Here is a 15,193-nt window from a genome sequence, read left to right on the forward strand (position 1 = left end):
AGTAGGAGGAGGAGGAGAAGATGGTGGCGCGACACTCCAGTGAATGAAATCTGTAATCTGTTAGGTAGGGTGCCGTGCACAATCCTGATTTGATGGAGACAGACGTGAGAGAACGGAGGAACTTCTGGAGAAACTTCTGAAATGCCTTTTTTGCTGCTGCTGTAACTGTGTGATCCGGAATCTCCGGAGGGGAAGGCCCCGAATCCCTGGCTTTGCTTGTTGCTCGGTGGCTGGGACGGTGATCGAAGTGCTGGGCAGAGATGGTGCTTGGTGTCGAAGGGCTGGTTGGAGGCTTGAAGTTTTCGGACAGACTCAGAATCAGCTGTGGTCGGGTGCTTCCAATTCATCGACAGTTGTCGGCGCCTGGAGGTTTATGGCAGAGAGAGTTTCTCCCTTCTGCTGCTTGCTACCCGGGGCTATCGGGAGTCATTCAGAACTTTGAGACTGTTTTTTACCGTTCCCATGGTCTGCTCTTTATCAAATTATGGTATTGTTTTTCACTGCTGTAACTATATGTTATAATTATGTGGTCTTGTCAGTGTTAGTCTTTAGTTTTTCTTGTTTTTTTTTGTGATATCATTCTGGAGGAACATTGTATCATTTCTTAATGCATGCATTTCTAAATGACAATAAACGAGGACTGAGTGTCCTCATAATCTAAAAATCTAAAGAGTCCTTGAAGTGAGACCATCAGTTGTGGGAGCATCTGAAATAGAATGAGTGTCATTATCCCTTTTGTTCAAGAGCCTAATGTTTTCAATAAGATTCCCCCCACCCCCATCTTCTAAATGGATGATTTGTAACTCCCCTAGTATAATTGTTTACCAAATTCCACATTTTACTTTTGCTTATTTATTTGTGGGAATATTACCCTCTGTGTTGTGTGTAGTCATGTGTACTGTTTTGTGCACTTTGGTCTGGAGGAACATTGTTTCGTTTGGCTGTATTCATACCATATGTATGGATGAATAAAAATAAACTTGAGTTGACTGGGCCTGCCGTAGTGCTTAGGGCTTGGATGCAGTGAAATTTGATAAATTTGTCCAGGATACTTTTCTTACACAATATGTAGAAATGCTAGGATTAGGCCTCAAGCTGCGGGCTTGGCTGCTGCTGCAGATTGGATAAGCAGGCACCAGAGGCGGTGTAGCATGGCTGTGCTCAGTTCGGTGCTGCCCTCTAGTGGAATGTCAGGCTGGATTGCCGGGGGCTGTACCATCCATTTGCATGTCACTTAGGGACTTGGACTGTACATGTGCTTTCTAGAGTAACGATGTGTGTTTTTTTTCTCTCTCGCTATTTTGAATGTATGTTATGCACCTTGGCCCCAGAATGCAGGGCGCATTCAGCACTAAGGACATTAAATATCAAATGGCATAGTTCCCCAAACTTGAGTCCACATCCATTATCTCCTAGGCGATTGAACCTTGCAGCGTGGGACGCTAGACTTTTGCACCATCTGCTGGCAGCCATTAGAGGGAGACAAGTAGATGCATGGAACATCCATTCGTTTTCTGCCCTTGTCCTTGTTGATTTTACTCTTGTTCGCTGCTTTAATTGGCATGGCGTAATGGAGCTGACCATAGGTTTGTGTTCTGCCATTACGGATCGACGTCTATCCCTGCACACTCCACTCTCGATATTGCTGAATCCCCTCGGAGGTCACAAAAGCACCAGATCATTTAGTCGACACAGAAATACATCCTTAAAGTGGAAATTCAGGCTGCGATCGATCGCAGTTCAGCAGAAGATGTACCTTTAAAAGAATGAGTGTATCTAGTAGTCTTGTAAGATGTCAGCAGCATTTTGCTGTTGGCCACTGGTGCACCTTGCCTTGCATTTATTGTTTCCCTTAGCCCCGTTCTCTTGCCTTCTCCCCATAACCTTTGACACCCTTACTAATCAAGAACCTATCAACCTCTGCTTTAAATATATCCAATGACTTGGCCTTCACAACCATCTGAGACAATGTATTTCTCAGATTCACCACCCTCTGGCTGAAGAAATTCCTCCCCATCATTTTTCTAAAGAGACGTCCTTTTATTAGGAGGCTTCAACTTCTAACATTGCCACAGACGGTTGTGGAGTGCAAGTCATTGGGTATATTTAAAGTGGAGGTTATTAGGTTCTTGATTAGTAATGGTGTCAAAGGTTACAGGAGAAGTCAGGAGAATGGGGTTGAATGGAATAATAAGTCAGCCATGATCGAATGGCGGAGCAGACTCCACTAGCCAAGTGGCTTAATTCTGCTCCTATGCCTTGTGGTCTTATTATTTAATCTTTGTTCAATATGTGTGTTTGGTTAGCAAGAGACTGCAATGCAAAGGGCCTTGGAAGATGTAGCATATGGCTAATTAATATTGAAACCCTCTACATGCTGGAAGTCTGAAATGAAACTGAAAATAGTACAAATACTCACTAGGTCAGGTAGCACCTGTGAAAAGAGAAATAATGATAACATTTCAGGTGAATTATCTTTCTAAATACTTTATACTTTATTGTCGCCAAACAATTGATACTAGAACGTATAATCATCACAGCGAATGGTCATCAAATTGAAATGTTATCTCTATTTTTCTCTCTCCACAGATTCTGCCTGATCTGCTGAGTAATAGCAGTATTTTCTGCTCTTGTACCTTTTTTTGTAATTTATTTTTTATTCAATTTCATCATCAAAGAAACATTTCCGTAAGATGTATTTCAGATACTGTACATATATATCATATAATCATATTTGTCACAAATCTCCACATAATATTTATCTGAGGTATACACTTATAGAAAGGAGGGGAAAGAAAGAATAATGGAAAGAAGAAAACTATGTACAAAGTAGGGAGTGATTTTTTTTTACAACATATTCATTGACTTGTGAGAATAAAATCAGGCCTATGAGGTGTTATGTAGTTAAACCATTTTTTCCAGTATGAATAAAATTGTTCCAACTTATGATTAACAGATGCTATTATCGTCTCCATTTTGCAAATGTCCATTGTAATTTCCATCCATACATTTAAAGTTGGGGTCTCCTGAGAAAACCATTTCCAGCCACCAGCAGTATATTCATTAAATATTTATCTCATTTCAACCATTCTTGAGGTTTATACCCAAAATATATGGTCTTACTCTCGAAGGGTATTTCACATTTAAAGATGTCTTGTAGGGCATTATGTATCCTACTCCAATAGTCTTTGATAACGGGGCATTCCCAGAAAATATGATAATGGTTTGCGCTTTGATTTCCACAATTTCTCCAGCAAGCAGGGGGTTACTATCATAATGGAATTTCTGAGACGGTGTAATAAAATATCTTTTCAAGTTTTTCCACCCGAACTCCCTCCATTTCTGTGAGCTGGTACACTTCCATTGATACCTCCATATTATTGTCCAGTCTTCCTCAGATATTATTATCCCTCCTTCCTTCTCCCATTTTGTTTCAATGTTATGAAGTTGAATGTGTTTTAAGATTTGACAAACCCTTATAAATGCTTGAAATTATTCTACTACCGTTGTCTGAATATATGCTTTTCTAAATAGCTCTATCAGACATTTACTTGCCTTGGTTACATTTTTAACTATCCTATTAACGTACTGTCACATCTGTAAATACCGGTAAAAGACTTGTTTTTCTAATAAGTGTTTTTCTTTGAACATTTCAAAGCTGAACAGTGCTCCTTCTTTCATTATATTGCAAATAGCTGTTATTCCTTTAGTTGTTCAGTCCTTAAATCTAGCATCCAGTTTATTTGGCGTAAAATCCGAGTCATATGCACACCATTTAAGAATTTCAATGTCTCTCTTTAGTTTATATTCTTTTATAATAGTTTTCCATATTTTAGGAGTCCATTTCACCCACGAGTTGTCAATATTATTTATGTAACTTTGTAGGTTGTTATCAGCCAAAATTGCCTGTATGGGGATGGAAAGTATCCTCTCCTCAATGTTTTTCTATTGAGCGTCATATGATGGGTTGCACCAGCATATCACGGCTCTCAACTGTGCTGCAAAATAATAATCTCTAAGAGAAGGTAGGCCCCATCCACCTTTTCCTTGGCTAATTGCAAAGTTTTGAGACGAACCCTAGGCCTTTTACCTTGCCATATATATCTTGATAGCATCTTGTTCCATTCATTGAATTGATTTTGGTTAATCTCTATTGGTAGGGTCTGAAAGAGATATAGAAGTCTGGGCAGTATATTCATTTTAATAGATTCAATCCTTGAACTGAGACCAAGAAAAGGAATTGGGTTCCATCTTGTTACATCTTCCTTAATTTTTTATATATATTGGCTGATAATTGCATTCTGATAATTTTGCCAAATCTTTTGACATAATGATGCCCAAATATTTGATGGACCCTGTTTTTGCCATGCCCAAGGATATCTACTTTCAATTTCTCTTGGTGGGCTATAGTTATATGAAAGTAAATACGAGGAATTCTGCAGATGCTGGAAATTCAAGCAACACACATAAAAGTTGCTGGTGAACGCAGCAGGCCAGGCAGCATCTCTAGGAAGAGGTACAGTCGACGTTTCGGGCTGGGACCCTTTGTCAGGACTAACTGAAAGAAGAGCTAGTAAGAAATTTGAAAGTGGGAGGGGGAGGGGGAGATCCGAAATGATAGCAGAAGACAGGAGGGGGAGGGATGGAGCCAAGAACTGGACAGTTGATTCGCGAAAGGGATATGAGAGGATCATGGGACAGAAGGCCAAGGGAGAAAGAAAAGGGCGAGGGGGGGGAAGCCCAGAGGATGGGCAAGGGGTATAGTGAGGAGGACAGAGGGAGAAAAAGGAGAGAGAGTAAAAGAATGTGTGTATATAAATAAATAATGGATGGGGTTCGAGGAGGAGGTGGGGCATTAGTGGAAGTTTGAGAGATCAATGTTCATGCCATCAGGTTGGAGGCTACCCAGACGGAATATAAGGTGTTGTTCCTCCAACCTGAGTGTGACTTCATCTTTACAGTAGAGGAGGCCGTGGATAGACATATCAGAATTGGATTGGGATGTGGAATTAAAATGTGTGGCCACTGGGAGATCCTGCTTTCTCTGGCGGACAGAGCGTAGGTGTTCAGCGCAACGATCTCCCAGTCTGTGTGGGGTCTCGCCAATGTATAGAAGGCCACATCGGGAGCACCGGACGCAGTATATCACCCCAGCCGACTCACAGGTGAAGTGTCGCCTCAGCTGGAAGGACTGTCTGGGGCCCTGAATGGTGGTGAGGGAGGAAGTGTAAGGGCATGTGTAGCACTTGTTCCTCTTACAAGGATAAGTGCCAGGAGGGAGATCGGTGGAGAGGGATGGGGGGGACGAAGGGACAAGGGAGTCGCGTAGGGTGCGATCCCTGCGGAAAGCAGGGGGGAGGGAGGGAAAGATGTGCCAGGTGGTGGGATCCCGTTGGAGGTGGCGGAAGTTACGGAGAATTATATGTTGGACCGGAAGGCAGGTGGGGTGGTGGGTGAGGACAAGGGGAGCTATTCCTAGTGGGGTGGCGGGAGGATGGAGTGAGAGCAGATGTGCGTGAAATGGGGGAGATGCGTTTGAGAGCAGAGTTGATGGTGGAGGAAGGGAAGCCCCTTTCTTTAAAAAAGGAGGACATCTCCCTCGTCCTGGAATGAAAAGCCTCATCCTGAGAGCAGATGCGGCAGAGACGGAGGAATTGCGAGAAGGGGATGGCATTTTTGCAAGAGACAGGGTGAGAAGAGGAATAGTCCAGATAGCTGTGAGAGTCAGTAGGCTTATAGTAGACATCAGTGGATAAGCTGTCTCCAGAGATAGAGACAGAAAGATCTAAAAAGGGGAGGGAGGTGTCCGAAATGGACCAGGTAAACTTGAGGGCAGGGTGGAGGCAAAGTTAATGATGTCAACGAGCTCTGCATGCGTGCAGGAAGCGGCACCAATGCAGTCATCCATGTTGCGAAGGAAAAGTGGGGACAGATACCAGCAGAGGTTTGGAACATAGATTGTTCCACAAAGCCAACAAAAGGGCAGGCATAGCTAGGACCCATACGGGTGCCCATAGCTACACCTTTAGTTTGGAGGAAGTGGGAGGAGCCAAAGGAGAAATTGTTAAGAGTAAGGACTAGATGGAGCAGATGGAGCAGAGTGGTGGTAGAGGGGAACTAATGCCCCACCTCCTCCTCGTACCCCATCCATTATTTATTTATATACACACATTCTTTTTCTCTCTCTCCTTTTTCTCCCTCTGTCCATCTCACTATACCCCTTGCCCATCCTCTGGGTTTCCCCTCCTCCCCCTTTTCTTTCTCCCTCGGCCTCCTGTCCCTTGATCGTCGCATATCCCTTTTGCTAATCAACTGTACAGCTCTTGGCTCCATCCCTCCCCCTCCTGTCTTCTCCTATCATTTTGGATGTCTCCCTCCCCCTCCCACTTTCAAATCTCTTACTAGCTCTTCTTTCAGTTAGTCCTGACGAAGGGTCTTGGCCTGAAGTGTCGAATGTACCTCTTTCTAGAGATGCTGCCTGGCCTGCTGCGTTCACCAGCAACTTTTATGTGTGTTGCTTGAATTTCCAGCATCTGCAGATCTCCTCATGTCCACGCTTATCACTATTGCTTCAATTTCACTTTTTTTTAATATGATCCATAATGTGAAGTGTCCTTTGTATATTGTCTTGTGTTTGGCGTTGTTGTATAAAACCTGTCTGATCATTATGTATCAGTGTGGGTAGAAACTCTTCTAATTGTTTGGCCATGATGGAAGTAAATATTCTATAATCGACATTAATAACAGATATTGGTCTAAATGACCCACATTTCATTTTATCCTTGCCTTTTTTCAGTATGGCTGAGATTATCGCCTCCTTCCAGCTGGGTAGCATTTGTGCCTTTCTTCTGGTCCAGTTCAGTGTGGGGAGTAAAATAGGAATTAACTCACTTCTAAACTCTTTATACCACTCTGCTGTATATCTATCTGATCCTGGTGACTTGCTTAATTTTATGCCTACTAAATGCTGTTTTTAGTTCAGTTATGTCAGCAGTCATCGTTCTATTTTGTTCTTTGCTTAAAGTGGGTAACTCTGAAGAGTTCAGCAAGGTGTCAATTTGGGTTATGCTTCCCCCTGGAACTTTTGAATATAGAGTTTTGTAAAACATTTCAAAAGCTTCTTGAATTTCACTTAGCTTATCTTTTTTTTATCACTTTTGTTCTTGGATCCCCTATTCTATGAATCGTATTTTCTGCTATTTTTTTTTCAGTTTCCATGCCAGTATTTTCATAGATTTAGATCTACTTTCATAGTGTCTCTGTTTCAGAAACATTAAATTTTTTCTAATTTCTTGTATAGCCAAACTATTAATTTCATTCCTATTTTTTAAAATTTCCTCTAGTGTATTCTGTGCCAAACTCAATTTGTGTTTTTTTTTCTAGTTCCTTCAGCAAATTTTGTAATTCCTCTAATGATCTATTCCTTATTTTTTTCTTATATGAAGACATCGCTATAATTTTCCCTCTTAAGACAGCCTTCAGAGTATCCCATAGAATGGGACGTGAAACCTCTCCATTATCATTGAATTCGAAGTAAAGACCAATTTCTTTTTTAATTTGTTCCTTAAAATAGGGATCATTGAGTAGACTTGAATTTAGTTTCCAAATAGTATTCTTTGGTTGTAGGTCAAAATCAACAGATAAATATATAGGTCTATGGTCACTTACGTCTATTGTCCCAATTCCACAGGTGATTATTTTGTGTCTATCTTTTCCAAATGTTATGAAATAGTCTATTCTTGTATATATGTAATGGGGGGCAGAATAATGAGTGTAATCCCTTCTGTCGGGGAAAGGGTCCCTCCATATATCAATTAGACCAACATCCTCAAAAAGAGTGTTACTTTCTTATGTAAGGACTTTGTTTCATAAGTTTCTCTATTGGAAGAGTCTAACTTTGGTTGTAATTGTAAACTTAAGTCTCCCCCACATATCAAGAGACCTTCTGTTTCCGTTACCATAATATTAGTAATTTTCTGGAAGAAACTAATATCACTTCCTGGGGTTGCGTGTATATTCAATAAAGTAACTGGAATTCCATCTATATTCCCCCTTACCAGGATATATCTGCCCTCCCTATCTCCCATTTCAAATACTTTTTCAAAATTTAGCTTACTTGAGATGAGAATAGCAACTCCTCTTCTATGTCCTGATTTATATGAGGAGAAAAACAAATTAGTGAAGCCCGTTCTCTTTAATTTTCCATGCTCATTATCACTTAAGTGAGTTTCCTGTAAATATACTACATGGGCTTGTTCTTTTTTCATTTTTGATAGAATTTTGCTGCGCTTGACTGGATTCAACACCCCATTAACATTAAAAGAAATGAATTTTACTTTGTCCTTAGCCATGTGTATTTATCTGTTAGTATATCATTGAAACTTGCAGAATAATCGATCTACTCCCTGAACAAATAAGAGCCAGGAAATGCGAATAATAAAAAAAATGGTAACGAAGATGTGATTCTGAGGCTGGGGTCTCTAGATGACCCTGGGTTGGGCTAGAAGAAAAGTCTAGCCGTGGGGGATAGCTGCTCCTACCTGTGGGTTGAGGGCCCCTGTTGCAGTTTCTATAAAAGTAAGTAAAAAAACTATGTCCATTACACAGAAATGATTTCCCTGTGTATTTCTCCCATGTATATATTCTCATTTAGGTGGGGAAAAAGGAATGAGTAAATGAATTTTTAAAAAATTGAGTAATATAAAATCCACATTATTGCACGTGTTTCTCGAGATAGGTATATCAACGTCTATTTTTTGCTTCCATTTAGTTTATCAGCACTTTAAAAGTTCGCCAAACTCAATGGCTCTTCTGGAGGAGGTGAAGGCTGCCCTTGGAGAACTGACAGTCTCTTCCTAATATCCTTCTCTCGTCCTGCTCCCGTCCCCTGCTTTCTCGGTTCTCTTACTATTTCCCAAGCAGTTCGGGACAACTGCTCAGCCAGACTTTTCCTTGGTTTGACCACACTAATGGACAGTCCTCTGTTGTTCATGTCTGTAGTCGCCTCTTCTACCGTCTGGTATAGTCGTATCTCTTCTTGGTAAAATACCCTCAGTTTAGCAGGGTACGGGGTTTGGAATTTAATCTTTTCTTGCTTTAATATTCGTTTCGCTTCGGAATATTCCTTCCGCTTCTGTAGGACCACCGGGGGTAATCATGATCGAAGTATATTAACTTCCCGTTCCAAAAAAACCCTCTTCGTACCCCAGGCCCTTCATAGAATCTCCGCCTTGCTCTTGAATTGAAGGAATTTAAGTACTATTGAGCGCGGTTTACTTTGTCTGTCTCCGAGAGGCCGCTGATTGAGCGAACGATGTGCCCTCTCAATTTCAATCTCCAGCGCTTCCTGCAGCAGCTTGTCTACAAGGCCCATCATCGACAATCCCTCTGCTCCTTCGGGAACATTATAAATCCTGATACTTTTCCGTCGCGATCTGCCCTCCTGGTCAAGCAATTTACTTTCCTGTTGATTTAATATTTTTATCGTCTTACTTAGTATCTGTTCCACGTTTTGCCAGCGATCTTCCACCTTCTCAATTTGAGTCTCTGCCACCACTATTTTCTGATTGACGTTGGCTAGCTCTGACTTTATATCATTGAGTTGCTGCTTTATATCTTTTTGAACTTCCCTTATCTCTTCTAGAATCTTTATCATATTTGCCGCTTTGCCTGCATGAGGCCCCGCGTCAGCCTCGCCACCACGCGCACGTGTAGGAGAGCCACGCGCTGCACCTCTCTCTTCCCTAGGCTCTGCAGTGATGCTTTTTTTTATCTCCATTCTTTTTCCCCATTCTTGCCCCCCTTATCAATTCAGATATTTTCGCAAGATCTTGTATTTGATGGATTAACGGGGCAAAATATGCTTTTTTCTGGAGGAGGTGTTGATTTAAGCTGCCATTCTGAATGATGATGTCACTGGAACCTGCTCTTGTATCTTTAACTGAAATCATTATATAGCTAAAAAAAAAAATTTCTTATTAAAACTTGTAAACTCTTCCTTGGAACTTGTAAGTCAGCATTTTTCTTCTGGATCCCAACTCCTGTACTCTGATTTATGAAGGTGTGTTGTGGTGTACTAAATTTTGTAAAATATTGGATGAAAGTCTGAACAGCTCCAAATGACACATTAACTCTTTGTGAGCTCGCGGCATGTAAAGGTGTCAAGGTATCTGTACAAGTTAAACACTGTAGGTTTGTTAGATGTTTGCTGATTGAGGCTGGAGTCTTCCTTGGCCTCAGGCACCAGTGGCATGAGAACTAAAGACCAACGAGTTTATCTGTCTCAGTGCATCTCTCATTGCTTGTGGAACTCCTAAAGAAACCATGCTGAGATGGTGGGATGAGAACAAAAGATCAAAGAGTTTGTCTGTCACCTTATGTGTCTCTATGCTTGGGACTTCACCTAGACTGAGAGATTATGATTAGTGCCTAGGACGGTCTTGGGGTGATTTTATGAGTTGGAATTCGGAGTTCCCCCAACAACAGTGATAATCAAGTCCCCCGATGACAGCAACAATCAAGTGGAGACTACAAATAGTGTACCTTGAAAACTTTGTGGAATCTTTGTAACTTACTAAGTATTATATTGTGTGGTTGATTTTTGCTCTTTATTTTATGGTAATAAATTAGAGTTAAATTACTCTGTTGTGCTTGTATGGTTATTACCACCTCTCAGATTGGTTTTGGTTTTTTTGGGTCTGATTTAACCCAGGCCATTACACATTGAAGACCAATGTGCTAAAAGCTCTTGTTATGGCCCTATCTACCCATTATGCCACTTTGAAGGAATTATGAATCCGTATCCCCAGATCTCTTTGTTCTACCGCACTCTTCAGTGCTCGACTGTTCACTGTGTAAGTCTACCCTTGTTTGTCCTCCCAAAGTGCAAGACCTCTCACTTCTCTGCATGTTGCTCATTGTCCACAGATGAAGCTGCTTGGATCAATAACTTGTGTATAAGGTCACAGGAGCAGAATTTGGCCAATTGGGCCCATCAAGTTGGCTCTGCCCTTCTTTCTAAGCAGATTTTATTATCCTTCTCAACCCCATTCTCTTGCCTCTCTCAATAACCTTTTGCGCCCTTACTAATCGAGAATCTATCAACCTCTGCTTTAAATATACCCCATGACCTCCTTGAAAGTGGCATCACAAATAGAAAGGGCTTTAAAGAGGGCTACGGGCATATTGGCTTTCATGAATCAGAATACTGAGTATAGGAGTTGGGATGTTATGTTGAAGTTGTCCTTCAACTTAACAACTTGATCTTGATCATACTTGCTCCATAGCAGCATTGTTGCTTTGTGTAGTTGTAGATGTTACTGGCAATGCTGACATTTTGTGTTCAAATTCCACTCTGAAATGAGACTGTTAAGAGTCAACCATATTTGTATGGCAAATTGGAAAGTTGAAGCCCTTGGTGTGCATAAATGTACAGCGACGTTACTGTGGGTGGAATGAATAGACAAATGAAATAGAGTAGATCTTAGATTAGTTTGTGTGTATGGTTTAATGGCATGTCATCTGTGTGGTTTGGAGAGATAAGCGTTACAAAGGGCATTGCGAGTACATATGTTAATCCCTCCGAAGAGTATAATAGGCTGAAGAGATTATTCAGGTGCAACCTAATCAACAGAATGATTTGACATTGTTGGATATTGAAACGTAGGATTACAATTTAAGATCTGTAGACTTCTCTGGGTTAAATGAGATATAACTATAGTACTGTGCAAAAGTCTTAAGCACAGAGGATCTTGGAAATGGTGAGGATGGAGCACTGCGGGAGGGATATGGGACAGGTGGCAGAGAAGAAGTGCCGGGAGGGGGTGCCGGGGGTGCAGACACACCAAGCCCTGAGATACCAGGCAAGGTCATTTGATTCCAAACAACTGGTTTATTGATCATTACAGAACGTCTCTTTGGTGCTTCCCGCTCCCTTGCCCTTTTCCCAACCATGATTCCCCTCTCCCTGCCTCCTTCCCAATCTCTGTCTGCAATAGAGACCCATATCAGAATCAGGTCTATCATCACTCACACATGTAATTAGTTTTTTTTTGCAGCAGTACAGTGCAATACATAAAATGACTACGGTACCGTGGAAAGTTCTTCGGCAGCCCAGCTATATCTATGTGCTTAAGACTTTTGCAGAGCACTGTATTAGTTAAGTACACAATTTTTCCCAAAGAGTCACCAGACTATTCTGACTGTGTTCGCACTGATGAAAACAAGTGTAAAATTGTAGTTCTCTCCATTCTTACGGGCAGACACAAGGATCTAGTCTCAAAGTCACAGAGAGAGGCAGTTACTTCTGCCCATTGAATCTGTGCTGACCATTCTTACAATAAGCCAAACATGTCCCATTTTATTCCCTGAACATTACCATTGCAAAGGGTGGTATATCTGTAGAATTCATTGCCACTGATGGTTGTGGATGCCAAGTCATTGGCTATATTTACAGCAGTGTTGATAGGTTCTAATTAATAAGGGTGTCAAAGGTTATGGGAAGAAGGCAGAGGAATAGTGATGAGAGGGAAAATAAATCAGCCAACAATCTCCTTTCCCAATTAAGCGGCACAGTGTCCCAAATAAATAAAAGGAAGCCTGCTATTTTCTGAATTAGTTTTTGTTCTTTAAGCGTTGTCCTAAGTAAGTGGCTGCCCCGATTAACCAGAATCTACTGTACATAATAATACAAGCAAGCATAGAGAAGTTAAGCTACAAGAAAAATAACAATTCTACTCCATAATCTAACAGCCATCATCTCAATGTATGGTAGAGCAGGTGTACTCCTGCTCCTGGTACTTCTGTTTTCCCCTGCACCTCTAGTATTATGTGAGTAAGTAGATTACCTTTATAGTCAAGGTGTTTGTCCGTTGTCGATGTCAATGAGGACCTCGACACCATTATGATGGTGTTGAGACTAGCACGTGATTTGGATTTAAGTGAGGGAGAGTTGCGCAGCGTCAGCCTCACTCTCTCTTCCCAATTCCCATCTGGATCCAGTGGCAAGACAGAGTTGAGATGGCTAGAGATGGGACTAGGCGCAGTGGATGACCAAGACATCTTCTGTGTCTTGTCCTGCTCTACATGTTCCACGACGCCAGTTAGTCTGTTCAAAATGGTCCTGAAGCATAGAGATCGCCTCATTAGGCCTTACAGTGATGGTCCTCTTGACTGACTTCTCTCGTTCCAGCAGTGGTTGGAATTCTGGGTTAACATTATGGAAATATGGTCAGACAGGCCAAGGTGAGGATGTGGGATGGCTGTTTAAGTTCTGTGCCTGTTTGTGTTAACATGGACGTAGCTATGGAGAACAAACTAGAAGGTGATAGGTGAAGCCAGGTGGGCGAGGGAGGGGAATGAATTAAGAAACTCCTTCCCTTTCCCCACCACCTTATTCTGGCATCTTACCCCTTTCTTTGCATTCCGATGAAGGGTCTCAACCTGAAATGTCGACTGTTTATTCATTTCCATCGATGCTGCCTGACCTTCTGAGTTCCTCCACCATTTTGTGCGGAAGCCCTCTCTCACTGCCCCCCCCGTGATATCTGCTGCTCTTCGACCACGTGCTCACTCACACTCGCCACCACAGCTACAGATCATTCTTGGAAACATGTCCATTTTCCGGTAATTTTCCCCCCCTCACCTTTTTCCCTTCTTTAATTCCTCACACTCTTGTCTCCTCTTACCTCTTTTCCTAATCTGCTTATCACCTCCCCTGGTTCCCCTCCTCGTTCCCTTTCTCCCATGATCCACTCTTCTCTCCTATCAGATTCCTTCCTATCCAGCTGTTTACTTTTTCCACCTTTCACCTCCCAGCTTCTTACTTCATACCCCCACCATTCCTCACCCATCTGGCTTCACCTATCACCTTCCAGCTTGTACTCCTTCCCCTCCCCCCACATTCTTATTCTGGCATCTTCCCCCTTCCTTTGCGATCCGGATGATGGGTCCTGGCCCAAAACTTTGACCGTTTATTCATTTTCTTATATGCTGCCTGACCGGCTGAGTTCCTCCACCATTTTGTGTGTGTTGCCCTAAATTCAATTCAATTCAAGTTGAATTGTCATTCAACCATACGTGAATACTCATGGTGCAACCAAATGAGACAGTGTCACTCTGGGGTCAAAGTACAAAACACAGTACCAACAGTCACACACAGCACAAAGCACACATAGCACATATACAGCCACTCAATTAAAGAGTCCAAGCTCAAGCCATCCAACACTGCAGAAGTCTGTAGATGACCACGACAGATCTTGTCTTCTGCCAAGCGAACACTGGTGTGTGGGAGAGGGCAGCACCAGCTCCAGTATGGATGCTGCACCATGCTCCCCCTCCTTACCCCCACCCCCACCCCGGTGGAGTGCAGGCTTCGACGCCTCTCTTCCGGCAGCTGTAAACAGGCGATACTGCGGCTTAAGGCCAAGTCAAGCTAAATGCTGCTGAGATCTGAAGTCAACCACAACCACAATACTGCTTGAGCAAAATCTTGTTTGGGGGGAGTGCAGCAAGTGTATAGATGCCATTGGTACCCTCAAGGGCGGTCATCTCACAGCCTAACCAGGAGTCCTGGCTGAACACTGATGTGCACTCCTTACTAAAACCCTTCAAGTCTGGTGACAGAACAGCTCTCAGAGCAACTAGCAGAAACCTTATTTTAGGCAATAAAGGGGCAAAGGATTAGAATCAGAATCAGGTTTAATATCACCAGCAAACATTGTGAAATTTGTTAACTTTACGGCAGCAGTAAAAAGCAACACTTGTTTGGGGGGAGTGCAGCACCAATTCCAGCCCAGACGTCATGCCACACCACCTCCGGTGGAGCTCACCAAATCCAACATCTCCTGGCGGCTGTAAACGGGCGACACAATGACTTGATGCTTAGTCCTCGCTTCGACCAAGGCCGCGCCGCTCTCTCGCATCTGCCCTTGCTCTCTGACAATCGAACTTGAGGCATACCACGTTAATAATGTCCAAAAGGTTCTTGCGATCGCAAGAAAAACGACCTATGGCTAGCGTGAGAGGGCATAGTTTTAAGGTGCTTGGAAGTAGGTACAGAGGAGACGTCAGGGGTAGGTTTTTTTACACAGAGGGGGGTGAGTGTGTGGAATGGGCTGCCGGCAGTGGTTGTGGAGGCGGATACGATAGGGTCTTTTAAGAGACTCCTGGATAGCTTCATGGAGCTTAGAGAAAT

At 42.5% G+C, this 15,193-nt stretch overlaps 1 protein-coding gene across 2 annotated transcripts in view; it reads left to right on the plus strand.

Moving 5' to 3' along the window:
- The window catches only part of adck1 (aarF domain containing kinase 1), a 751,432-nt gene that overhangs the window by 3,471 nt on the left and 732,768 nt on the right, over window positions 1-15,193 (plus strand). The window lies entirely within an intron of this gene.

This window comes from Mobula hypostoma, chromosome 1 (assembly GCF_963921235.1).
Source record: "Mobula hypostoma chromosome 1, sMobHyp1.1, whole genome shotgun sequence".
Lineage (NCBI taxonomy): Eukaryota > Metazoa > Chordata > Chondrichthyes > Myliobatiformes > Myliobatidae > Mobula > Mobula hypostoma.